Source organism: Notamacropus eugenii, chromosome 1, assembly GCF_028372415.1.
Source record: "Notamacropus eugenii isolate mMacEug1 chromosome 1, mMacEug1.pri_v2, whole genome shotgun sequence".
In the NCBI taxonomy this organism is placed as follows: domain Eukaryota; kingdom Metazoa; phylum Chordata; class Mammalia; order Diprotodontia; family Macropodidae; genus Notamacropus; species Notamacropus eugenii.
The window spans coordinates 456,375,775-456,401,891 of NC_092872.1; positions in this window are offsets into that span (position 1 = coordinate 456,375,775).

The window sequence follows — 26,117 nt, forward strand, 5'->3', positions numbered from 1 at the left end:
CACTGGAATAACTCAGAGAACATCAAGAACGTTTCAGAAGAGCAATAAACATCTCTGTTGAAAACATGAAACATATAATAGAAATTAGAGTTTTTAAGTAATAAATCCACAATTCTAAACAGAATAGAAAAGTTAGAAGAAAACACATTAACACTCTCTGTTAGTAGATTCTCTTAAAAATAAAATGATGAAGATTTTTTTGATACAATTTTATATGTTATTAGTGTTTTATATCATCATGATTTCCTTCATTATCTTTCCCCCTCTTTTCCCAGAGATCCATCCCATATAAAACAATATTTTTAAAGACAAGAAAAAGAAGAGAAAAAAAGAGCACAACTAATTTTCTTATCCTAGGTACAATAAGTTTGTACAGTTTTTACGCAATTTAAGTTAACTTTGTTCTTTTATAATTGTCATGGTACTTTGTTTAGTTAAAAAAAAACATTTCCTGTGAATAGCTATGAAAGGTAAATGCTCTGCTTCTCTTTTTTTATGGAATGATATTAACATTTAGGTTATATATACATTTAAAATGTATTGTGTAATATAACATAAGTTGTTGGTTTAAGTCAAATTTCTGCCAGACTGCTCTTCAGTATTACTATCAGTTTTTATTAAGTAGGAAATTTATACTCAAGTAATTTATACTTTCCAGTTTATAGAACACTGCGTTATTGAATTCCATTGTTGCTGATTCTCCTTAGTCTGGTCTGTTCCATTGATCTACCTCTTTATTTTTAAACCAGTGACATATGGTTTTGATGACTGCTGCTTTATAATATAATTTGAGGTCTGGAAGTGCTACCCCGTAGGTCCCTGCCTATTCTCATTATTTCCTTTGATATTCTAGATATTTTTTCTTCTCCTAATGAACTTTGCCATTATTTGATCAAGTTCTATAAAGTATCTTTATGTATTGGCATAGCATTAAAACTGTAAATTCACTTTGGTAGTATAGTTATTTTTACTATATTTGTGTGTCTCAACCAAAAGCACTGAACATTCTTTTATATATTTAACTTGTTCTTGATTTCTTTATGGAGTACTTTGTACCTGAACGTATATAAGTATTTTGTCTATTTTGATAAATTGATCCCGAAATATTTTATGTATTTTGTAGCTATTGGTAATGTGATTTCCATTTCTAATATTGCTACTTGGATTTTACTATTAACACGTGTGTGTTATTTCTTCTTGTTTCTAATGCTAGCATTTTCAGAACTACATTAAATAATAGTTTGGATATTAACCATTCTATTTTACTCCTGTATTACCTGGGAAATCTTCTAGTGTATTCCATTTTATATAATACTTGATTCTGTTTACTTTAATTTTTATAATATTAAAAAAGTTTCCTCTAAGCTTATACTTTATGAGGTTGTTTTTTTTTAAGCACACATGAGTCTTATACTGTCAAAGTGTCCAGATAATCATATGGTTTTATATGATTTTTGTTCTTGATATGAGTATTGTTATTATTTTTCATCCTTATGACTCTTGTGTAAAGCCTACTTGGTTATGGTGAATGATTTCTTGGATTAATTGCTATAGTCTGAGAAAGTTTTGTTTAAAATTTTTGAATTGATAGTCACAGAAAATATTGTTCTCTGGGTCTCATTTTATGCTTTTTCATTCATTGGTTTAGATATTAGGACTATATTTGTCTTACAAAAGGATGATGGTATGGTACTTTCTCGGTTTTGGAGACTAATTTTTGTAGTATGGCTACTAGTTTTTCTTTAAAAGTTTGATAGAATTCTCCTTTGAATCCATTTGGATCAGGAACTTGGGTTTTTGCTTTTGCTTTGGTATTTCTTTTATAATTAGTACAATTTCTGTTTCTGATATTAAATTATTCAAGATTTTAATTTGATTTTGTTAGTTTGAGTATTTTGTATTTTTCAAACTATTCCTCGCTTTCTTTTTAGTTCTCACTTTTTCTGGTAGCATATAAATGAGCATAGTAAGTTCTGATAATTATTTTCATATCTTTTGGTTTTATTGCAATTTTACCAAGTTTGTTATTTTGTTGATTTTTCTCTCCTCTTTTTAAAATTCAGACTGATTAAACAAAGGTTTATCAATTTTTTATTTTTTAAAGAACAAGCTTTTAGTTTATCATTTTTATAGTTTTTTTGTTTCTAGGTTATTTATTTTTAAATTTTTGATATTTCTTTTGTGTTTATTTAAATTGTGTATATTTTGAGCTTTCTAATTTTTAAAATGCATTTTCACTAAATCTCTCCCTTTCTATTTTATTAATGCCTGGGGTTTTTTTTTGGGGGGGGGATACAATTGTTCTTTTGAGAACTGCTTTAGGTGAATCCTAAAAATTTTGGTATGCTGTTTCATAATTATAATTTTTTCCCACATAATTATAGTTTTCTGTGATCTGTTCTCTTACCCACCAATTATTTTGTATTTCATTGTTAAGTCTTGATTTGAATGTGTCTTTTGTTTGTGCTCCCTGAATTAATTGACATTTTTATTGTGTTATGATCTGGACAGTATGTATTTTCTATTTCTGCCTTCTGATATTTATTTTTAGCATCCCTATGGTTTAATACATGATCATTTTAAGTAAAAGTTTCATGTGATGCAAAGAAATAAATATATTCTTTAGCAGTCCAGCTCAGAAGACACCGTGTGCCTTCTCACTATAGTTTTTCCTGCAATTTGTTAAATTTTTTATTTTCCTTTTTATTTATCTCTCTCTTAGAATTATCTAAAACTGAGAGAGGGACATTGAAATCTCTTGCCACTAATGTATCATTTTCTATGTCTTGGAATTTAGCTAGTTTTTTCTCTATAGATTTAGATACTAAGGTGTTTGAAGCATGTATGTTTGACATTTGCATTGATTTGTTGTCTATGGTTCTTTTAGTATAATACTTTCTTTTTTTTTTATCTCTTTATGTTGTGTTTATTTTTGTGTTGCCTAAGAGCATGATTGAAGCTCCTCTTCTGCATTTACCTGAGGCATTGTAAATTTTCTTCTAGTTCCTCTTTTTTATTCTGAGTATGTCGTTCTGTTTTAGGTGTATTTTTTTGTAAGCAACAGATTGTGGGGCTTTGTTTTATTTAATCCAATTTATCATTCTACTTGTGTCATTGTTTTTTATTGGATTGCTTAATACATTCACATTTAAAGCTATGAGTGTTAGGTTAATATTTTCTCTCATTGGTTTCCAGTGGTTTTTTTATTAGGATTTTTTTAAAGGAATCTTATTCCCTTCTGTTGTTGTCTTCTTATTCTAAAGCCCTTGTCCCCTTCCCATTTGCAACCATATTCCCTTAGTTTTGACATTTTGTTTAACATGTTAGTTCCCTTTTGTTTCTTTTAGCTGGTTGTCTTTTTCTTCCTTTCTTTTTTCCTCTCAGTTAAGTAATCCAGTAACATGCTCATTCTTTCCTTCCTTTCAATTTATTTTATTTGTTAGTTTTAAAATTTTGCTTTCTGTCCCTTTCCTAAAAAGAATGGCTTTCCTCATTCTTTTTATTATTTATCTTTCATTTATATGTATCCTAAACTTTTTTTCTTTGATTCATTTTTTTTATCTTGACTTATTTCTTCATTATTTTCTGTATACCTCATGGAGTTAAAGTTTCTAGGTTGCCTACTTTTGGTTCCCTCTTTTAGACAGCTTCTATGTTATTGCTGTAGGTCTCATCTTCTTACCACCTTTTGTTCTCCGTTGGTCATGCCTCACTCTTAGAAATACTAATTTCTAGATGTGATAGAGAGGATAGATATATTGTCCCACAGTAGGACTTTTCCTATGCCCTTGACAATGCAGTTCATTACTTCTCTTTATTCTCCTATTGGTCATTTTTTAAATCAATTTGCCATAAAATTTCCTTTCTGAGTTCATGCTCTCCCACTCCTCTGAGTGTCATTTACCTCCAGGAGCTCTGATTCCCACCCTCTTGTTGTTAGAATGTATGTTCTCACAAAACACAAAATCCTTCAAGATTATAACTTTTCTAAGGTTCCCATCTTTATCTAAAGAATATATCTCAGGGGGAGGAGCCAAGATGGCAGAGTAGAAGGATGGACCTGCTCTAGTTCTTCCCCCATAGTCCATAAAATACCTGTAAAAATGACTCTAAACAAATTCTAGAGTAGCAGAAGCCACAAAATGACAGAGTGAAAGAGATTTCAAGCCCAAGGCAGCCTGGAAGGCTAACAGGAAAGGTCTGTCACACCATGCTCAGAGAGGAGCACAGCCCAGCCTTGGCCACACAGCACAGCATAAACAGGACTGCAGCAGGCTTCAGGGCATGGAATCACAGGTAGCAGCTGTGGTTTCCAGATTTCTCAACCCAGAAATAACAAATACAGATTCAAAGGTCAGTAAGAAAGCTCTTTCACCTGGGTGAGAGAGGGGTCTGGATGCAGCTTGGGCCCCAGGGAGGCAGCAGCATCCACTTGTGAAGCCTTTGGCCTAAAGACCCTGGGGGAATCGAACAGCTGATCTGGATCTCAGCCTTGAGTGGCAGTCCTGGGGTGAGGAGGAGTGCTGGTGTGGTGGAGATGGTGGTGTTTGTGGAGAGGGAATCCTACTCACAGATCCTGAGCAGAAAAGAGTGCTTGTGGTTGCTCATAGACCAGAACATGTGCCTTGATTGTGCCACACTGGAGGAACTGAGAGCTCACAGGTCCTTAGTGTACACTCTCCACTTGACAAAGGACTAAAAATCCAGTAACTGGCTGGGAGAGTGCTCCAAAAAAAGGGGAAAAAATAAGACTATAGAAGGTTACTTTCTTGTTGAAAAGGTATTTTCTTCCATCCTTTTGAATGAGGAAGAACAAAGTATACCATCAGAGGAAGATATCAAAGTCAAGGCTTCTATATCCAAAATCTCTGAAAAAAAAATGCAATGGTCTCAGGCCATGGAAGAGCTGAAAATGCATTTTGAAAATCAAGTAAGAGAAGTGGAAGAAAAAGTGGGAAGAGAAATGAAAGTGATGTAAGAAAATCATGAAAAGTGAGTCAACAGCTTGTTAAAGGAGACCAAAAAAATGTTGAAGAAAATAGCACCTTTAAAAATAGACTAACCCAAATGGCAAAAGAGGTCCAAAAAGCCAATGAGCAGCAGAATGCTTTAAAAAGCAGAATTGGCCAAATGGAAAAGGAGATTCAAAAGTTCACTGAAGAAAATAGTTCTTTAAAAATTAGAATGGAGCAGATGGAAGCTAACGACTTTATGAGAAACCAAGAGATTATAAAACAAAACCAAAAGAATGAAAAAAATAGAAGACAATGTGAAATATCTCATTGGAAAAACAACTGATCTGGAAAATAGATCCAAGAGAGATAATTTAAAAATTATTGGTCTACCTGAAAACCATGATCAAAAATAGAGCCTAGACATCATCTTCCAAGAAATTGTCAAGGAAAACTGCCTTGATATTCTAGAACCAGAGAGTAAAATAGAAATGGAAAGAATTCACCTATCACATCCTGGAAGGTACAAAAGAGAACTCCCAGGAATATTGTAGCCAAATTCCAGAGCTCTCAGGTCAAGGAGGAAATTTTACAAGCAACCAGAAAGAAACAATTCAAGTATTGTGGAAATACAGTCAGAATAACACAGGATTTAGCAGCTTCTACACTAAGGGATGGAAGGGCTTAGAATATGACATTCCAGAGGTCAAAGGAGATAGTATTAAAATCAAGAATCACCCACCTAGCAAAACTGAGTATAATACTTTAGGGGAAAAAAATTGAATTTCAATGAGTTAGAGGACTTCCAAGCATTCTTGTTTAAAAGACCAGAGCTGAATAGAAAATATGACTTTCAACTGCAAGAATCAAAAGAAACATGAAAAGATAAACAGGAAAGAGAAGTCTTAAGGAATTAATTAATGTTGCTTGCATTCCTACATGGAAATATGTTATTTGTAACTCATGAGACCTTTTTCAGTGTTAGGATAGTTAGAAGCCATGCATATATCTATATCTATATCTATATCTACATATGTTGGTGTGTATGGATATGTATGTATGTGTATATTGCTTGTGTTGGTATGTATATATACATGGGCATATGTGTGTATATATATATAAATATAGCTATATAGATATATACACACACACAGTGCATAGGGTGAGCAGAATATGAAGGAAGAATACCTAAAAAAAATGAAATTTACTGTTGAATGGAATGTACTAGAAGTAAGAGAAAGGGAGAGGTAGAATGTAGCAAATCATCTCACATAAAAGAGGGAAGAAAGAACTTTTACAATGGAGGGAAAGAGGGGGGAGATGAAAGGAAATAACTGAGCCTTATTCTCATGGGATTTGGCTTAAGGAGGGAATAACACACACTCTATTGGATATGGAAATATATTTTACCCTGCAGGAATGCAAGGGGGAAGGGAAAAGGAGAGGGAAGATAATAGAAGGTATAGCAAATTGGTGAAAGGGATCATCAGAAGTAAACACTATTGTGGGAAGACAGGTCAAGGGAGAGAATGGAATAAATGAAGGACAGAATAGGACAGAGGAAAATGTCATTAGTCTTTTACAAAATAATTCTAATGGAAGTGCTTTGCATTGGTAAACATGTATGACTTATATTTAATTGCTTGTTTTCTCAATGAGGGTGGGTGGGGAGGGAGGGAAAGAATATGGAATTCAGAACTCTAAGAATTGATGTTAAAAAATTGTTTTAGCACGCAGCTGGAAATTAAGCTGTACAGGCAATGGAGTATAGAAATCTAATTTGCCCTACAGGAAAATAAAAGGGAAGGTGGATGGAGAAATTGTGGGTAATAGAAAGGAGGACAGACTGAAGGAAGGGATGGATGGGGTGCATGCTGTTTTGGGGCAGGGATGGGGAGAGATGGGGAGAAAATTTTGAAGTCAAATTCCTGTGGAAGTGAATGTTAAGAACTGAAAATAAATACATTTTATATTAAAAAATTAAAAAAATAAAATATTTTCTCAAATTCAAAAAAAATAAGAATATGTGTCATTTTATTAAAGGTTCCTTCAGTGGCAACCACTTTCACCACTGAAATAAGATTTCACCCTTCCTTTCCCCATTTCAATCCCTCCCTTTGCCTCTTTATCCATTATTTGTAGGTTCTCTTCTATGTGAGAAACAACAGGAATTATTTTCCCTTCATTGTTAACCTTTGTCTTGATTAGAGTACATTACATCTTTCTCTCTTAATTCCAAAATTTAATTCCACAGAAAAACTTTAATTCACATGTAGGTGGGATGTTGTGATGCTAGTCCATGATATTTTTTTTTTGAGGCCTATTTCTCTCTCTCTTCTATTTTACTTCTACTTTCACCATCTTTTTGTCTATTTTTACAATGAAATTTCTTGGTTTCTCTCATTCTTTTTTTGTTGTCCTTAATTGCAGTTGTTCAACCTTGAGTTTTCTTTGTAGAGATGCTTCAAATGTATTTTTGAAAATGAAATTTCCATTTTTTTTTCATTAACGTTAGACTCAAGTTTTTGGGATATGTCACCAGAGTTGCATCTTAAACTCCTTTGCTTTTCAGGATACATTATTTGTCAGTTCTGGTAGATGTTCAATACTCTTGCTTTATTTGAATTTGCTTCCTTTATACTTGTAAATATTTCTCCTGCAGAATTTGTCTTGCTATTGGAACTGTTAAATTGAACCACTCTGTATCTCAGGGGTTTTCAGAAAAACGAGCTTTTCCAAGACATAAGTTTCTTTGATTAGCACCTTGTTTTTTCTGTGCTCAGAAGTTTTGGGATGTTTTCTTATATTATTTCTTGCATTGTGGTGTACATGTTTTTTTTTTTTTTAACTTGTCATGTTCTGATATCTTATTATCCTTTGGTTATCTCTACACTTGCATCTTTTGAGATCAATATGTGTTTTGCTTGTTTCGAGACATATTTTCTGTTAATGTTATTGTTGATTGATTATTGTCTTCCAGATTTTCCTTTAATTCCTAATATTCCCATTTTAAATCAGTTATTTTTTCTTGTTTCTTTGGTGAGGTTTGCTTCTGTGATTTGGTCATTATTTTTTTTCTGTACAGACCATAGATTCCACTTTCACAATTCTCATTTCTCTTTTAAAGCATTCAAAAACATCCTACTGTAGTTTTGTGTTCTCTTAGGAATCATATAGTCAGCTTCATCAGGTTTCTATTAAATTTTCCTTTGTCCTGAAATATTTATTCATAGATGTCTAGACTGATTTAGTTGATCTGCCAGCCAGATTTCCTTCTGTCATTAACATCTTCCCTGTAGGTTTATCTGCTTATGTTCTAGGTCCTTCATTGAGTTTTCTCCCATCTGACTTCTTTCTTAATTTCAGTTTCCCCCCTCCGTCTTATGTTCCCTTATTGCTCTCTTTCTGACTCCTTCCACTCTGATTGTGATTTTTCCTAACAGTTACACCACAAACCTCCTTCAGCCTTCTTCCACCCATGTTTGACAATTCACATTTCATCAATCACAATCTCTGTCTCAACAGACTTTGGGGGTTATGCATTCATCCCAACTGGATGCCAACCTACTTTCCACTTAATAGAATGCCACACATGCTACACAAATTGACATCCTTCCCCAGTTCCCTCTGTTCCTTTCCTCTCTGGCGAAATATTTTTACTGTAGAAAGTACTCCTATACTGGTTCCCCAGTTGTAGCAAGATTCTGCCTTTTGATTTTGTGAGACACTAGGAGTAGGGGTAGGCATAACTGAGTTTGTAATAAGCCATGAGTTACCTTGTCAGAGTGGCCATTGGAAAAGGAGTTAGGGATTATTAACCTTTTTTGCAATTAGTTCATTGAATTTTTAACTTATTAAGATTCTTGGTATTCTATATCCTAGAGACACTTGAGCTTTATCTCTTAAACATAATTCCTCTTTTAGAGAGGTCAGAGAAAGTTTTTATTTCTCCATCTTGTTAGTCATATAATCCAGAACTGCAAAATTCTATTTTTATTGCTTATAGTGCCTTTAAACATAATTTAGTTTCTTTGTTTTTCTGATTTTATCAAATTGTTCTTTCTTTATCCAAGACTATGACTGCTACTACTGCTTTAATGAGATACCCAGACTATAGGAGATTTTGATTCAGCCTTTCATTTTCATTCCATATGGGTCCATACATTTTATTTATTTTATTTTTTTATATTCATTCATTTATTTATTTTTATTTAACTTTTAACATTCATTTTCACAAAATTTTGGGTTCCAAATTTTCTCCCCTTTTGTCCCCTCCCCCATCCCAAAATACTGAGCATTCTAGTTGTGCCTATCACGAATCTGCCCTCTCTTCTATCATCCCTCTCTGCCCTTGTCTCCATCTTCTCTTTTGTCCTGTAGGGCCAAATAACTTTCTACACCCCTTTACTTGTAACTTTTGTTACCTAATAGCAAGAACAGTACTCGACAGTTGTTCCTAAAACTTTGAGTTCCAACTTCTCTTCCTCCCTCCCTCCCCACCCATTCCCTTTGGAAGGCAAGCAATTCAATATAGGCCATATCTGTGTAGTTTTGCAAATGACTTCCATAATAGTCGTATTGTATAAGACTAACTATATTTCCCTCCATCCTATCCTGCCCCCCATTACTTCTATTCTCTCTTTTGATCCTGTCCCTCCCCATGAGTGTTGACCTCCAATTGCTCCCTCCTCCCCATGCCCTCCCCTCCATCATTCCCCCCACCCTGTTTATCCCCTTCTCCCCCACTTTCCTGTATTGTAAGATAGGTTTTCATACCAAAATGAGTGTGCATTTTATTCCTTCCTTTAGTGGAATGTGATGAGAGTAAACTTCATGTTTTTCTCTCACCTCCCCTCTTTTTCCCTCCACTAAAAAGTCTTTTGCTTGCCTCTTTTATGAGAGAGAATTTGCCCCATTCCATTTCTCCCTTTCTCCTCCCAATATATTTCTCTCTCACTGCTTGATTTCATTTTTTTAAGATATGATCCCATCCTCTTCAATTCACTCTGTGCTCTCTGTCTCTATGTGTGTATGCATGTGCATGTGTGTGTGTGTGTGTGTGTAATCCCACCCAGTACCCAGATACTGAAAAGTTTCAAGAGTTACAAATATTGTCTTTCCATGTAGGAAGGTAAATAGTTCAGCTTTAGTAAGTCCCTTATGACTTCTCTTTGCTGTTTACCTTTTCATGCTTCTCTTCATTCTTGTGTTTGAAAGTCAAATTTTCTTCTCAGCTCCGGTCTTTTCATCAAGAATGCTTGAAAGTCCTCTATTTCATTGAAAGACCAATTTTTCCCCTGAAGTATTATACTCAGTTTTGCTGGGTAGGTGATTCTTGGTTTTAGTCCTAGTTCCTTTGACTTCTGGAAGATCATATTCCATGCCCTTAGACCCCTTAATGTAGAAGCTGCTAGATCTTGTGTTATCCTGATTGTATTTCCACAATACTTGAACTGTTTCTTTCCAGCTGCTTGAAATATTTTCTCCTTGACCAGGGAACCCTGGAATTTGGCCACAATGTTCCTAGGAGTTTGTCTTTTTGGATCTCTTTCAGGAGGTGATCTGTGGATTCCTTGAACGCTTATATTGCCCTCTGGTTCTAGAATGTCAGGGCAGTTTTCCTTGATAATTTCATGAAAGATGATGTCTAGGCTCTTTTTTTGATCATGGCTTTCAGGTAGGCCCATAATTTTCAAATTGTCTCTCCTGAATCTATTTTCCAGGTCAGTTGTTTTTCCAATGAGATATTTCACATTATCTTCCATTTTTTCATTCTTTTAGTTTTGTTTTGTGATTTCTTGATTTCTCATAAAGTCATTGGCCTCCATCTGTTCCATTCTAATTTCGAAAGAACTATTTTCTTCAGTGAGCTTTGGAGCCTCCTCTTCCATTTGGCTAATTCTTCTTTTGAAAGCATTCTTCTCCTCATTGGCTTTTTGACCCTCTTTTGCCAATTGAGTTAGCCTATTCTTCAAGGTGTTATTTTCTTCAGCATTTTTTTGGGTCTCCTTTAGCAGGGTGCTGACCTGCTTTTCATGCTTTTCTTTCATCTCTCTCTCATTTCTCTTCCCAGTTTTTCCTCCACCTCTCTAACTTTATTTTCAAAATCCTTTTAGAGCTCTTCCATGACCTGAGCCCATTGCGTGGGCTGCGATACAGAAGCTTTAACTGCTGTGTCTTTCCCTGATGGTAAGCATTGTTCTTCCTCATCAGAAAGGAAGGGAGGAGATACCTGTTCACCAAGAAAGTAACCTTCTATAGTCTTATTTTTTTTCCCTTTTCTGGGCATTTTCCCAGCTAGTGACTTGACTTCTGAGTATTCTCTTCACACCCACTTTGCCTCCAGATCTGACCAGCCAGTGCTTGGGGTCTGAGATTCAAATGCTGCTTCCCAGCCTCAGGAATTTTGGCAGGGGCAGGGCTGCTATTCAGTGTGAGATTAAGTTCAGGTGCTCAGGTCAGGGCAGGGTGGCCTCACGGGTACAGTTCCCTCAAGGGGTTTATGCGGAGACTTTCAACAATGGATCCAAGCTCCTGCCTGCTTGGGGAGCCCTTGTCTGCTACTGCCTCTGCTGCTGCCTCCCGAGGGTGCCTGAGTTATGGGGGGACCCCACTCCCCTCTCAGCAAGCCGAGAAGACCCTCTCACCAACCTTTGGGGCCCATGGGTGGAGGGACCTGCGCAGACGCTGGAGATTCCATCCCTGAAGCCTGCTTGGATCCGCTCCTCTCAGTGCTGTGTGGCCAAGGCAGGGCTGGTCTCGGCTCTGGGTCTGGGGTGCGATGGACCTTTTGCGAGAGGTTTTCAGGGCTCTCTGGAACAGAAATGTCCTCCACTCTGTTGTTCTGTGGCTTCTGCTGCTCCAGAATTTGTTGGGAGTTCTTCTTTACAGATATTTTATGGGCTGTGGGTTCGAAGCTAGCATATGTGTGTCTTTCTACTCTGCCATCTTGGCTCTGCCTCCCCCATACATTTTAAATGTATCAATGAATTGGTAGATAAACTGGGTTTAACACATATAACAGCTAATGATTGAAAATATAAAAGAATATGCATATTAATCAATATCCAGTAGAACTTCATGAAAATGGCCATAAACTGGGGCATAAATGAACATAAACAATATAAAAGACATAACATAAAAATCTAGAAAAAGGGAGAAGCAATCAAATTATCAAAATAAAAATAAACAACATAAATTAACAATAAAGAGCGAAAAACAAAAAAGATTTCTGGAAATGGCTATGCAAAATTATGTGACAGCAAAACAGAATTCAAAGGTAATGGATGAATAGCTACACATAAAATAATAAAGCTAGAAAAATGAGAAATAGAAATCACATAATACAAGAGAAAAACTGGAATCGAAAAGAGGAAAACAAAGGAAAGAAATGGAACAAGCCATAAATTAATTGCTAAATTGGGGAAGGGAGATAGAATAGATAGAATTGCTACAAAAAAACTATTTTCAAAAATTAAGAAAGAACTCTACCAACTTCCTTTTATGAAATACATGTGATCTCAATATCCAAACAAGGGAGAGATAAAGCAGAGAAGGAGAACTAAATAATTTAATTTCACCAATCAATACTGACACAAAAATTTTAAATATAATTCCAACAAAGGAAACTTCAGAAGTATATGCAGAAAAATAATTCACTGTGACTAAATTGGACTCCTGCCAGGCATATAAGGATGTTTTAACATTAGGAAATAATTCATATAATGAATCATATATAAAATGATAAAAAAAAGTCCACATGATTATTTCAATAAATGAAAAAAATAAAATGTAACAATTGTTAAAAATCTCAACATAATCATAAGGAGATTTAAAATATATAAAAACATTTTCAAAACCAAGAGTTATGCTTGTTTGCAATGAAGAAATACATTTGCAGAACAAATAGGAATGAAAGAAATATTCCATCTTCCCAATTAATATTTGATATAGTTTTAAGACTGATGTTACAGCAACAAGATAAGAGGACAAAATTAAGAGTGTATATCAGTAAAGAGGAGAAAAAATTATCCCTATTTTCAGGTATAATGGTATCTTTAGGATATCTCAGAGAATAGAAGAGAAATTGAGATAATCAATAGTCACAGTAAGATTTCAAAATACAAACCCCACAATATGATCAGGTTTTTATACATTACTAACAGCAATAACAAAGGGGAGAGGAGTGAGGGATAAGAGAAATATAATGGAAAAAAAATAAGAGAAATTCTGTTCAAATTAACTACAAAATCCATATAGTACCTGGCAATTGATCTACCCAGACATTCATAAGATTTATAAAAATACAATTACAGCACATTTTTTATGGAAAAACTATTTAAATAACTATAGAGGTACTCATTGCTGATGGTTGGACATGCCAAATTGATAAGAAAGAGAATAATACCCGAGTTAATTTAGTGTTATATCAACCAAATTATTTGGAGGGTTACCTTTTTAGAATGATACAAAATAATACATATATACATGTGCACATGTATGCTATTTACATATACACATGCAAAAATAAAAATTAATTGGTAATGATGTATGTATATGGAAAAACACAAATGTACACATGTAACACATATAAACAACACACACATAATTATATATATATGTGTCTAGGTCTGTGTGTATGTCTGTGCATGTCAGAATATTTAAGCAAGAAATGAAGCAACCCCCCCAGAGCAATCTTGTGATCGATAAGCCCATGATCCTAAATTACTGGGGAGAAAAGACATAATGGTGGACTGGGTTAGTGAGTTCCATTAGAATTCCTGGGAAAACTGGAAAGTAAGTTAACAGAAATTAACTTTAGATCAACTTCTTACTCTGTATCCCACAATAAACTCAAAAATGAAAGAGAAGAGAATGATCCTAGCTTTATTTCATAACTACAGTTATAGTGGCAATTCTTAATTAAATGAGAAATAGAAGGTAACATAAAAATAATATAATTTTAGCACATGGAATTTTAAACTTTTTGCATGAATAAAATCTATGAAGACAAATATGACTTATAAGGTAACATTGAAAATATTTTGGAAATTAGACAATATATAGTACCAGGAGCCATTTTTTAAGAGATAAATGTCAAAACACACAAATAAACAATTTTTTTTTTAGAAAGTACAAAAAAATTAATGGCAACTTGAAAGCATGATCCAAATGTCTATCAGTAAGAGGAGTGAAAATTAGAATATCTCAAGGGTTTCACCTCATATTGTGCAAATTAGCAAAGATGCCAAAAACTGGGAAGGGTCAAAGCTGTGAGGACTGCAGGAAGACAGATGCTGATACCCTGTTATTAGAACTGTGAAATGGTCCTACAATGTTCAATTTCAAATTGGAATTATGCGAGCAATTTGACTAAACTCTCTATACTCTTTGACTAAGCAGTACTACTAACGGACAAATAAAAAAGACAAAAACAAAGACCCAAAATATATCCAAATGTTGATAATATTTTGCAGTAGCAAAGAAACCAAAATAAAATGGCTACCTATAAACTGGGGAATTTCAGGGAAAAAAATCTATTATGTATGAATATAATGGAATGTTTTTTCTCAGTGAGAAATTAGAAAAAAAATGGAATTCAGAAAATGTGGGAAGACTGTACTAAGCACAATTAACACAGCTGAAAGAAAAATATGCATGAAAATGACTGTGTAAATAAGCACTAAAAAGGAGTTGAACTTTGAGTGATAAGAAAAAATGAATCCCCAGAGAAAAGATTATTCAGTCTATCTTCTCTCTCATTACAGAGAGGTGGGGATCTAGTTGGACCAAATATGGCATACCCTTTCAGAAATAGTCTCATAACCAATTATTTTTGGTTAATTGGTTTTCTTTGTCACATGAGAGGATTTAATCTGAAGGTATTAGGTTAAGAAATTTCACCAGCTATAACAGTAAAGACAAAAAGAAACATTAAAATATTTTTATTTCAAAGGAAACCAAAATTTAACTAAGAAGCAAGGGATGGTCCTAGACAATAGATCGTGAAGCATACCTCCCCTTCCACTACAGAGAGGGATTACTATGGCCAAATTGTGTACACTTTGTTAGCTACAGTCTATGTAAGGTATTTTTATTTAATTGTTTTTCTTTGTTATAAAGGACATTTCAATCTGGAAGAAAGAGGAAAAAAGTATTTTTTTTTAGTAATGACCATTACATAAAGATGAATATCTATAAAACATATTTTTAAGACCCCTCTGTAACTATATTTTTCAAAAAAGTAAATCTAGTTAAAGGCCTGTAGTCTCTTACATCAGGATCTTTTCAGTAATGGTCAGTCAGATACTTGGCTTAGCACACCATAGACCACTAGGTGGTGCAGTGAGTAGGACCCTGGGCTTGGTCAAGAAGACACGAGTTAGAATTGGACCTCAGATACTGACTGACTTAGTGTGACTCTGGCCAAGTCACTTAACCTCTTGTCTACCTTAGTTTCCTCATCTTTAAAATGGGGATGATTATAATAGGACCTACTTCTCTTGGTTGTGGTAAAGATTAAACTATTTATAACATGCTTAGCACAGTACCTGGCACATAGTAACAATACATACTTGTTCCTGATAATGAAAAAAATTTCCTCTCTCTCACTTTGCTTGAAGGAGAGGAAAAGAAACATTTAATGAAGAAAAGTACTGATTTTTGAGGAAAATTTCTAACCCAGTAACAAACAAGCAAATTCATCACAAATTGTTAAAAATTGACATCATAATCCTAGAATTCAAAGATGGCACTGTGGTACCAACTGATTCTGCCCAAGGCCCAGCAGGTCTTTAGAGAGCACAACAATAGAGACTTCCACTTTTTGCCCTTTAGGGGAGAGAACAAGAAGAGACAGCGTGCTGAGGTTGGCCTCTTGTCGGCCCTGCCCTGAGCCACTCACAGCCTTCTTAATAGGAAGGCTTCTTGCTCCCCAGCATTCCCCCAGGAGCTTAGAGGTAAAATTTTAACTTTTTCCTTTGAAGCTCTATGCCTAACATGAGAAGCAGTGGTGGTATCATCCATTCTCCTTTTAAAGGCAAAAAACTAATTTTGTATGAAGGAGATGATTAGCAGAGAGTCATAATTCAAATATGACACATGTTAAGGCCCATTTTCCTAATGGCTACTATTCTTGTGGGGAAAGTTCACTCTTTTTCCCTCATGATCTGTAAAATAACTGTAAAGTTACAGAATGCCAAGTGAAATTATGATATTACCAAGGATGGTTAAACAGGTGATGGTTAGGCTCCTAAGACAGAGATAGATTCAGGGATGACCTAGGTGCCTCTTTGCATTCAAGTCAGTCTTAACTCATCTCTGTCACCATATCTCACCTCCACCAGAAGTAGAGAGCAGGGTGATCTCCTTCCTTCTGCACTGAGAGCTGATGAGAGTAGAGTCCAACAAAGCTTTGAACTTGGTTCTAGAAAATCAGTTTAAAAAACGGGTGATTTTTCAGTGTGAATTGGAAATGGGTGATGTCTCTCTCTTCATGGCATATTTCACAATCCCTATGCTGGGCTTCTAAGAAGTACTCCACTTACTCTGCCCCCTCCTCTGGAAGTGTAGACCATGTATGTAATATATACAATGTAATAATGTCATCCACTCCCCCCTGTTTCCTGTTGATTGACTTTTATAGCTTGCAAACATTGTGCTGGATTGGTAAATTGCAATAAATTTAATCAAGAATTATTTTATTCAGCCACTAATGAGGAATAATAGCGTATGTATCAATTAGACCTGTCAATTTGTGTGAAGAAATAGATTTACAAAGGGATAGTAGGCAAAAAAATATCATTGGTATCAATTCACTTCATTATTTTTAATTTGCTGTGAATATTGAGTTTTTCTAACATAAAATCATTCCTCAATTAAAACAAAACAGCTGTACTGCTCTCAGCTTCCCCGTCCTTGTTTGTGCTTACAGATTAGCAGTTGTTATTGGTTTCAGTCTGTTGTCATCCCATTAATTTGCACCCATAAATGGGTAAAAAAAATATTTGCAACTTGTCAGTGCAAAAAAAAAAAGTAACATTGCAAAGTGCTTTTCTCAGGTTATGTGGAAATGGCAGCTCTGGCAGCGGCTGCAGTCTGGGGGCTAGGAAACCTGGCTGCTGGAGGTGATAGCACTGTTGGTGAGCATCCTTGTTTATTCTGACCTTTTTTTATTCATTAACCTTGGCTCTTTTCTTAGGTCAGTTAGAAAAAGCCAAATAGCATAGATACATGGTAGAACTATATCTCCAAGGAGGAGTTTAGCTCTGTAGCTTTCACAGGATCTCAGAAAAGAAAGAGATCTCTTTGACGGTCTAGATCAGCCCACAGTACAATACACATCAGAAGTTGTCATCTAGCCTCTGCTAGAAAACATCAAGTGAGAGGAAATACAGCATCTTCCAAGGCAACTCATTTCACTTTGGGATTAACTCTAATTTTCAGGAAATTTTTCCTTACATAAAACCTTATATTTCTTTGTAATTTTCATCCATTGGTGCTACAAACCAGCACAAAAGTTGGCTAAGTGCTGTGTGTTTCCCTCAACAAACCCACCAACCTCCATCTCTTACTGCCACTGGTTTTTTCCCAACATCAATTCTCTCCAGATTGAAAAAGAAGTCTAGGATATGAATCAACATAGAGATTTTAATCAAATTGCAGAAATTCTCTAATTAATGGATTCCTTACCTTGGTTTAATCTGCAAAAAATATCTCCCCTTTTGGGTAGCTTCTCCCTTCTCAGTTTCAAAAGATACACTCATCTTTGACTGACATTTAGAAACAGATATAGGCTCTATTAGCAATTTCAAATAACATAGGAACATAAATAAACACAAGTTATATCAAGTTTCCATAGGAAATGTAGTCAAAGAGGAGTTCACTTCCATCCTGTCACTGATAGTAGGGCAAACTGGAAAGAAAGTTGTCAGATAGGTAAACAAAAGACTGCTTCCCTATGCGGCTCTCCAGATAAGGAAGAGAAGGAATGGTGATGTAAAATGGATTTCAGTAGTCTTACCCACTCTGGGCTGCTTCTCCAGCTCAATCTGCTCTCTGTCCCAGACCACTCTTACTAGCCCATCCAGATGTATCTCCTTGCAGCTGTTTAATACTTTGCTTCATCTACCACTGTCTTCCTCCTACAGGCTCCATGTCCCAGTTCTTAATAATCATCAAATGGCGTGGATTTATCCTGATGGCCTTCCTATGGACATTCTAAAGATTATTGATGTCCTTACAAAAATGTGGCAGTGAGAACTAGATTCAAAATTCCAGATGTGTTTCAACCAGGACAGAATAAAGCAGAACTATCATCTCTTTATTCCTGGAAAATGTACATTTCTTAGTGGAATTGAATATCATTAATTTGGTTGTGTGTGTGTGTGTGCTTATTTCACATTTTTGATTCATGATGAACTTGAAATATTCTAAAGCTTCCAGAGATTTTTTGAAACAAATTGTTTCCTACTCATGTGTTCCCATATTGTGCTACTAAAGTTTTTTTAACCCTAATGAAAAAATTCATTTCTATCCCAATTTACTTCTATCTTATTATATCGATCCCAATGTTGTAGTCTATAAATAATGTTTAGACCATGATTCTAATTATCCATTTTATTAGCTAGCCTTTCCAACTCTGTGTCCTATGTAAATTTGTTAAGCATGTTGTCAGTGCTTTAATCTAAGACATTGAAAAGAAATGTTAAATTGCATAGGGCCAAACACAGACCACAGAGGCACTCAGCTAGAGATTTCCTTCTAAGTAGACGTCAAATCATCAATGACTGTGCTAGTAGATCAGGGGAATTCTAATAAGAGTTTACCTAGATTTCAGTAAGCATTTGATAAAGTACTGAGATACTATTCTTATGGAAAATATGAAGAGGTAAGTGTTAGATGATAACACAGTTAGATGGATTTGGAACTTGTTCAATGATTACCCTCAAAAAGTGGCTATTAATGATTGGATAAACGGGCACCATCTTGGAAGGATGTGTCTAGGAATAACTCCCAGAGAGTTGTGCTTGTTCTTGTCCTAGACCTTATGCCATTTAATATTTTTATCAATGATTTGAATAAAGGTATATAAACTTTGCAGATTGCATTTTCAGATGAAAAAAACCCAAACAAATCTGAGTAGGATAGCTAAGACACTGGATGACAGTGTCAATACCTCCCTCCCCCAAAACTTTGGATTAGCGCATTTGGTTGAATCTAATGAAATAAAATTTAATGGGCATAAAAATAAAATATTATGCTAGGGTTCAAAAAATCAACTTTGTAAGTACAAGGAAGGATTGGTTGATAGTTATTTGAAAATTATATAGGAATTTTAGGGAACTAAAAATTCAGCATAATTCAGTAGTGTGGCGAAATAGTCAAAAAAGGTGACGCCATCTTAGACTCTTTAAGTGTAGCATAGTTTCCAGGAATACAGAAGTGGTGGTTCTGATTTACTATGTCCTAGTCGGAACAAAATTTGGAGTATTATTATCTTTGGTTCCTGTTGCTATATTTTAAGGACAAAATCAGGATAGTGAAGAATCTTGAGCAGATATCTTATGAGGAACAGTTGAATAACTAGGAATGTCTTACTTGGAGAAAAGAATTGTGAGTAGAGAGAGAAGATAGGATAGATATGAGACATGTTTAAGTATTTAAAAGGTTATCAAATGAAAAAAAGAATAAACTTATTCTGTTTGGTCCCAAAAGAAAGAACCAAGAGAAAAGAATGAAAGGTACAAATACAAGTTTAGACTAGTTGCCAAGGAAAATTTTCTTTTCCTTTTTAAAAATTTTTTTTTATTTAATTTTAATTAATTTATTTAACTTTTAACATTCATTTTCACAAAATTTTGGGTTCCAAATTTTCTCCCCATTTGTCCCCTCCTCCCACCCCAAAACACCGAGCATTCTAATTGCCCCTATCACCAATCTGCCCTCTCTTCTATCATCCCTCCCTTCCCTTGTCCCCATCTTCTCTTTTGTCCTGTAGGGTCAGAAAACTTTCTATACCCCTTTACCTGTATTTCTTATTTCCTGGTAGCAAGAACAGTACTCAACAGTTGTTCCTAAAACTTTGAGTTCCAACTTCTCTTCCTCCCTCCCTCCCCACCCATTCCCTTTGGAAGGCAAGCAATTCAATATAGGCCATATCTGTGTAGTTTTGCAAATGACTTCCATAATAGTTGTGTTGTGTAAGACTAATTATGTTTCCCTCCATCCTATCCTGCCCCCTATTGCTTCTATTCTCTCTTTTGATCCTGTCCCTCCCCAAGAGTGTTGACTTCAAATTGCTCCCTCCTCCCATTGCTCTCCCTTCCATCCTCCCCCCACCCTCCTTATCCCCTTCTCCCCCACTTTCCTGTATTGTAAGATAGGTTTTCATACCAAAACGAGTGAGCATTTTATTCCTTCCTTTAGTGGAATATGATGAGAGTAAACTTCATGTTTTTCTCTCACCTCCCTTCTTTTTCCCTCCACTAAAAAGTCTTTTGCTTGCCTCTTTTATGAGAGAGAATTTGCCCCATTCCATTTCTCCCTTTCTCCTCCCAATATATTTCTCTCTCACTGCTTGATTTCATTTTTTTAAGATATGATCCCATCCTCTTCAATTCACTCTGTGCTCTCTGTCTCTGTGTGTGTGTGCATGTGTGTGTGTGTGTGTAATCCCACCCACTACCCAGATACTGAAAAGTTTCTAGAGTTACAAATATTGTCTTTCCATGTAGGAATGTAAACAGTTCAACTTTAGTAAGTCCCTTATGACTTCTCTTTGCTGTTTACCTTTTCATGCTTCTCTTCATTCTTGTGTTTGAAAGTCAAATTTTCTTTTCAGCTCTGGTCTTTTCATCAAGAATGCTTGAAAGTCCCCAATTTCATTGAAAGACCATTTTTCCCCTGAAGTATTATACTCAGTTTTGCTGGGTAGGTGATTCTTGGTTTTAGTCCTAGTTCCTTTGACTTCTGGAAGATCATATTCCATGCCCTTTGATCCCTTAATGTAGAAGCTGCTAGATCTTGTGTTATCCTGATTGTATTTCCACAATACTTGAACTGTTTCTTTCCAGCTGCTTGAAATATTTTCTCCTTGACCAGGGAACTCTGGAATTTGGCCACAATGTTCCTAGGAGTTTGTCTTTTTGGATCTCTTTCAGGAGGTGATCTGTGGATTCCTTGAACGCTTATATTGCCCTCTGGTTCTAGAATGTCAGGGCAGTTTTCCTTGATAATTTCATGAAAGATGATGCCTAGGCTCTTTTTTTGATCATGGCTTTCAGGTAGGCCCATAATTTTTAAATTGTCTCTCCTGGATCTGTTTTCCAAGTCAGTTGTTTTTCCAATGAGATATTTCACATTATCTTCCATTTTTTCATTCTTTTGGTTTTGTTTTGTGATTTCTTGGTTTCTCATAAAGTCATTGGCCTCCATCTGTTCCATTCTAATTTTGAAAGAACTATTTTCTTCACTGAGCTTTTGAACCTTCTTTTCCATCTGGTTAATTCTGCTTTTGAAAGCATTCTTCTCCTCATTGGCTTTTTGACCCTCTTTTGCCAATTGAGTTAGCCTATTTTTCAAGGTGTTATTTTCTTCAGCATTTTTTTGGGTCTCCTTTAGCAAGGTGCTGACCTGCTTTTCATGCTTTTCTTTCATCTCTCTCTCATTTCTCTTCCCAGTTTTTGTTCCACCTCTCTTACATGATTTACAAAATCCTTTTTGAGCTCTTCCATGGCCTGAACCCATGGTATATTTATTTTGGATGTTTGGGATACAGAAGCCTTGACTTCTATGTCTTTTCCTGATGGTAAGCATTATTCTTCCTCATCACAAAGGAAGGGAGGAATTATCTGTTCACTAAGAAAGTAACCTTCTATAGTCTTATTTTCTTTCCTTTTTCTGGGCATTTTCCCAGCCAGTGACTTGACTTCTGAGTTTTCTTTCCACACTCACCACATCTCCAGATCTGCCCAGCCAGCAATTGAGGTCTGAGATTCAAATGCTGCTTCCCAGCCTCAGGAATTTTGGCAGGGGCAGGGCTGCTATTCAGTGTGAGATTAAGTTCAGGTGCTCAGGTGGGGGCAGGGCTGCTGCACGGGGCTCAGTTCCCTCAGGGGGTTTATGCAGAGACCTTCAATAATGGATCTGAGCTCCTGCCTGCTCTGGGAGCCCCTGTCTGCTACTGCCTCTGCTGCTGCATCCTGAGGGGGCCTCAGTTATGGGGACACCCCACTCCCCTCTCAACCAACCAAAGAGACCCTCTCACTGACCCTTGTTACCTGTGGGTGGAGGGACCTGCGTGGCTGCTGGAGGTTCTGTCCCTGAAGCCTGCTTGGATCTGTTCCTCTGGGTGCTGTGCAGCCAAGGCTGGGCTGGGCTCTGCTCTGGATCCAGTGTGCAACGGACCTTTCGCATCAGGTTTTCAGGTCTCTCTGGAACAGAAATCTCATTTGCTCCATTGTTCTGTGGCTTCTGCTGTTCCAGAATTTGTTGGGAGTTCTTTACAGATATTTTATGGGCTGTGGGTTCAGAGCTAGCATATGTGTCTCTTTCTACTCCATCATCTTGGCTTCTCACCCGGAAAATTTTCTAACAGAAGGATTCAAAAGTAGAATGTATTTCAATCAATTACTTCAAGAGTTAATTGATTCTCCTCATTGGAGGTCTTCAAGAAGAGGCTGGAGGATCATTTGTCAACCACATTATGGTAAAGAGTGATACTTGACAAGATAACTGTTGGCGTTTCTTCCATCTGTAAATTTTATGACTCTTTCGACACAATCATAATATTATCTACTCTTACCTCCCCCACCCCATCTCTCCATTTCTATCTCACCCCCACAACAAGAATAGTCAAATGTTCCACTAAAAGCTAGGTAAAACATAATTGGCAGGATGGCAAAATGGTTATTTTCTTCAAATTATTCTTCCAAAATCATCAGAGAGAAAAATGTGCTAAATAAAAAACAAACAAAACTAAAACCACAAGAAAAGAAGATAGAGCATACAAGGTTAACAAAGAAGAAGATGAGAAAATAGCATTTTCCACTTAGTGTCCCACAGACAAAACAATGGAAAAATCCTTGGAAAAGGGCACTGCAAAGCAATAATGATGATGTGATGGTGGTGGTGGTGGTGGCAGTGATGGCTAATATTTATACAGCACTTACTAAATGTGAAGCACTGTGCTAAGCATTTTATAATTATTTTCTCACTTGACTGTCACCATCCTGCAAGGTAAGTGCTATTATTGTCCCTATTTTACAGATGAGGAAACTGAATCAAATAGGAGATAAGTAACTTTCCCAGGTCACATAACTAGTAAGTATATGAAGCTAGAATTGAACCCAGTTCTTCCTGACTCCAGGTCTGGCACTCTATCTACTGTACCACCTACCTGTCCCTAAGAAGGAAGGAAGGGAGGAAAGGAGAAAGATGAGAAGGAGGAAGAGGGAGAGGAAAAAGGAAAGAAGGGAGGAAGGAAGGAAGAAAGACTAAGGAAGGAGAAAGAAAAAACAGAAAGAAGGAAGATGAATAATATCAAGATAAGGAACCTAATTAGAATAGAGTGTGTAAATGAGAGTGGGGAGCAAAGCTGTGGGAATAGATCAAGATCGTGTAAGAAAAACTAATAATGGGTTCAAAGTGCCAGCTTAGAAGAAAAATGGGATAAAAACAAATAAAAATGAAGAAATGGATGAAAATAAAAATTTAACAATCAAAACAATAAACATGTATGGACTAACGATGTCAGAAGACAAAAGAGAGTGGTCACAAGAAAATAAAATCCAACAATTTGCTACAAACAAGAAACTTCTAATGTACTCATACACACAGAGAATGAAGATGAGAGGCTGTAACCAAATTTACTACGGCTTAAATGACTTTTGCAAAGCAGGTATTGCAATCAATAAAGTAAATATTTAAATTCCACATATAGAAATATAAACAAAGATGTAAAGAAGAATTCTGCTTAAAGAGAACACTGAAATAATATCAAAATTAAAAATATATGTGGCAAATGACATAACATCTGAATTCTAAAAGAAAAAGTCAACTGAATTATAAAAGACATAGAAGTACAATATTTGGAGGAGACTCTAATGCCTCTCTCATCAGAGCTTAAGAAGCCTAATTAAAAGATAAACAAATAAGAAAATATAGATCTAATAAATTGTTGAAGAAAGAACAGAAAAAAGCCACATTTTCTGAATGGGAATATTAAATAACATACATATTTCACAATGCCACAAAGTAATTTTGCAAAATAATAGACATGTGCTATGTAGCACATAGAAATTATAAATACATGTAAAAAGGAGAAATATGAAAGACATTCTTTGTAGGCCATAATAAAAAAATAGGAATTAATACAGGAAACGCAAGCAAAAAACATAGCCCCAAATGGAGACTTAATAAGGATATCCTGAACAAATGGGTAAAAGAACATATCTATACAAAAATAAATAACTATGTGAATAAAAAAAGACAACACATGAATATTTCTGGTGTTCTGCACCAGAAGGCCTTAGAGGGAATAAATTATGTCTCTGAAAACAAAGGTAAACATGATAGAAAAATAGACTAAAAAATTGAGTGTTCAATGAAAAAAAAACAGCCTAGAAAATCAAAAAGTAAATCCAACATAAACCTCTAAGAGTAAATAAAAAGCAACAGAGAAAGACAAAATAGAAAACAAAAGTGTTATAGAAAACATTTTTAAAGCTACAAACTGATTCTTTGAAAGCACAAAAAATATTGATAATTTTTTACAGAGTCTGATAATAAGAAAATAAAATATTAAGGTAAAAAGCATATGAGGTACATTCACAAAATAGAAGAAATAAAAATGTTGGTCCCAAACATGTGTGTGAACACACATTATGTGGATGTATTCATGCATATATATATTAGTTAAACCAAGAATTTTAAAGAAATCAACAATTTTCTACAGTACAAAATATTTTAATTATCAGAACCTGAAATAGAAATCATAACCAAATCAATATCAGAAAATGACATTGAACACAACCTTTAATTAACAATCAAAGGGAGAGAAAAAAAATCTGGTCCTGATGGACTTAATAACCAGATTGTGTTACATATCTAATGAACAATTCATGTCTATGCTACATAAATCATTCTTAAAAATTAACACTATACCAACTTGCCTCCATGAGACAAATATAATTCTAATCCCTAAACCAGAGAGGGATAAATCAAAGAAAGAAAAAGAACTATACACCAACATTACTAATGAATATTGATATAAAATATTCAAATAAAGTATTTGTAGGAAGATAATAGAACTAGATAGACACACATTGATAGATATATTTGTATTTATACTTCTGTGTGTGTCTATCTATAGTTATAAAATCATTTGTGTATATAAAAATTTTGTTATTGTGTATGGATCGCATGGGCATATGTTCATGCCCATGCACCCACTCACACACACAGACAAATTTCATTTATAGTAGGGATTAAAAAATGGTTCAATATTAGAAAATAAGTAACATGATGTATTAGAAACAAAAACTTCAAACTACATGATTATATCAATAGATGCACAAAAGTCCTTTGACAAAATATAATGCTTGTTTGTGCTTAAAAAATATAAGATATATAATAAAAGTAGACATGTAAAATTAATAGCATTATCTATAATTGGGAAACATTAGAAGTTTTCCCCATAATAGAGGAGAAAAGCATGCCTATCCACTTTCCATACTCTTATTTGACACAATTCTAGATACATTAGCAAGAAAATAAGTCAAAGAAATTAAAAACTTATGTATTAACAAAATAAAGAGAAAATTAGTCATGGTCACAGATGGCATGATGGTTTACTTAGACAACACTGGAGAATCAGCAAAAAATAATACAGACAATAGCTGCAGTGAAATAGTAGGATAGAATATAAGTACACAGAAATTGATAAGATTTCTATACAGCAAATACAAAATTCAGAAGGAAATAATAGAAGGGAAACTGAATTCAAAATAACTGCAAAATATAAATGTATGTCAGTGTAAATCAACTAAGACATACTCAAAACATTAAAAAATTATAAAAGTCTTAAAAAATACCACTTAAATATACATTGCTTGTGGTTGAGTCACTCCAGTATAATAAAAATGATAATGCTACCTAAATTAATTT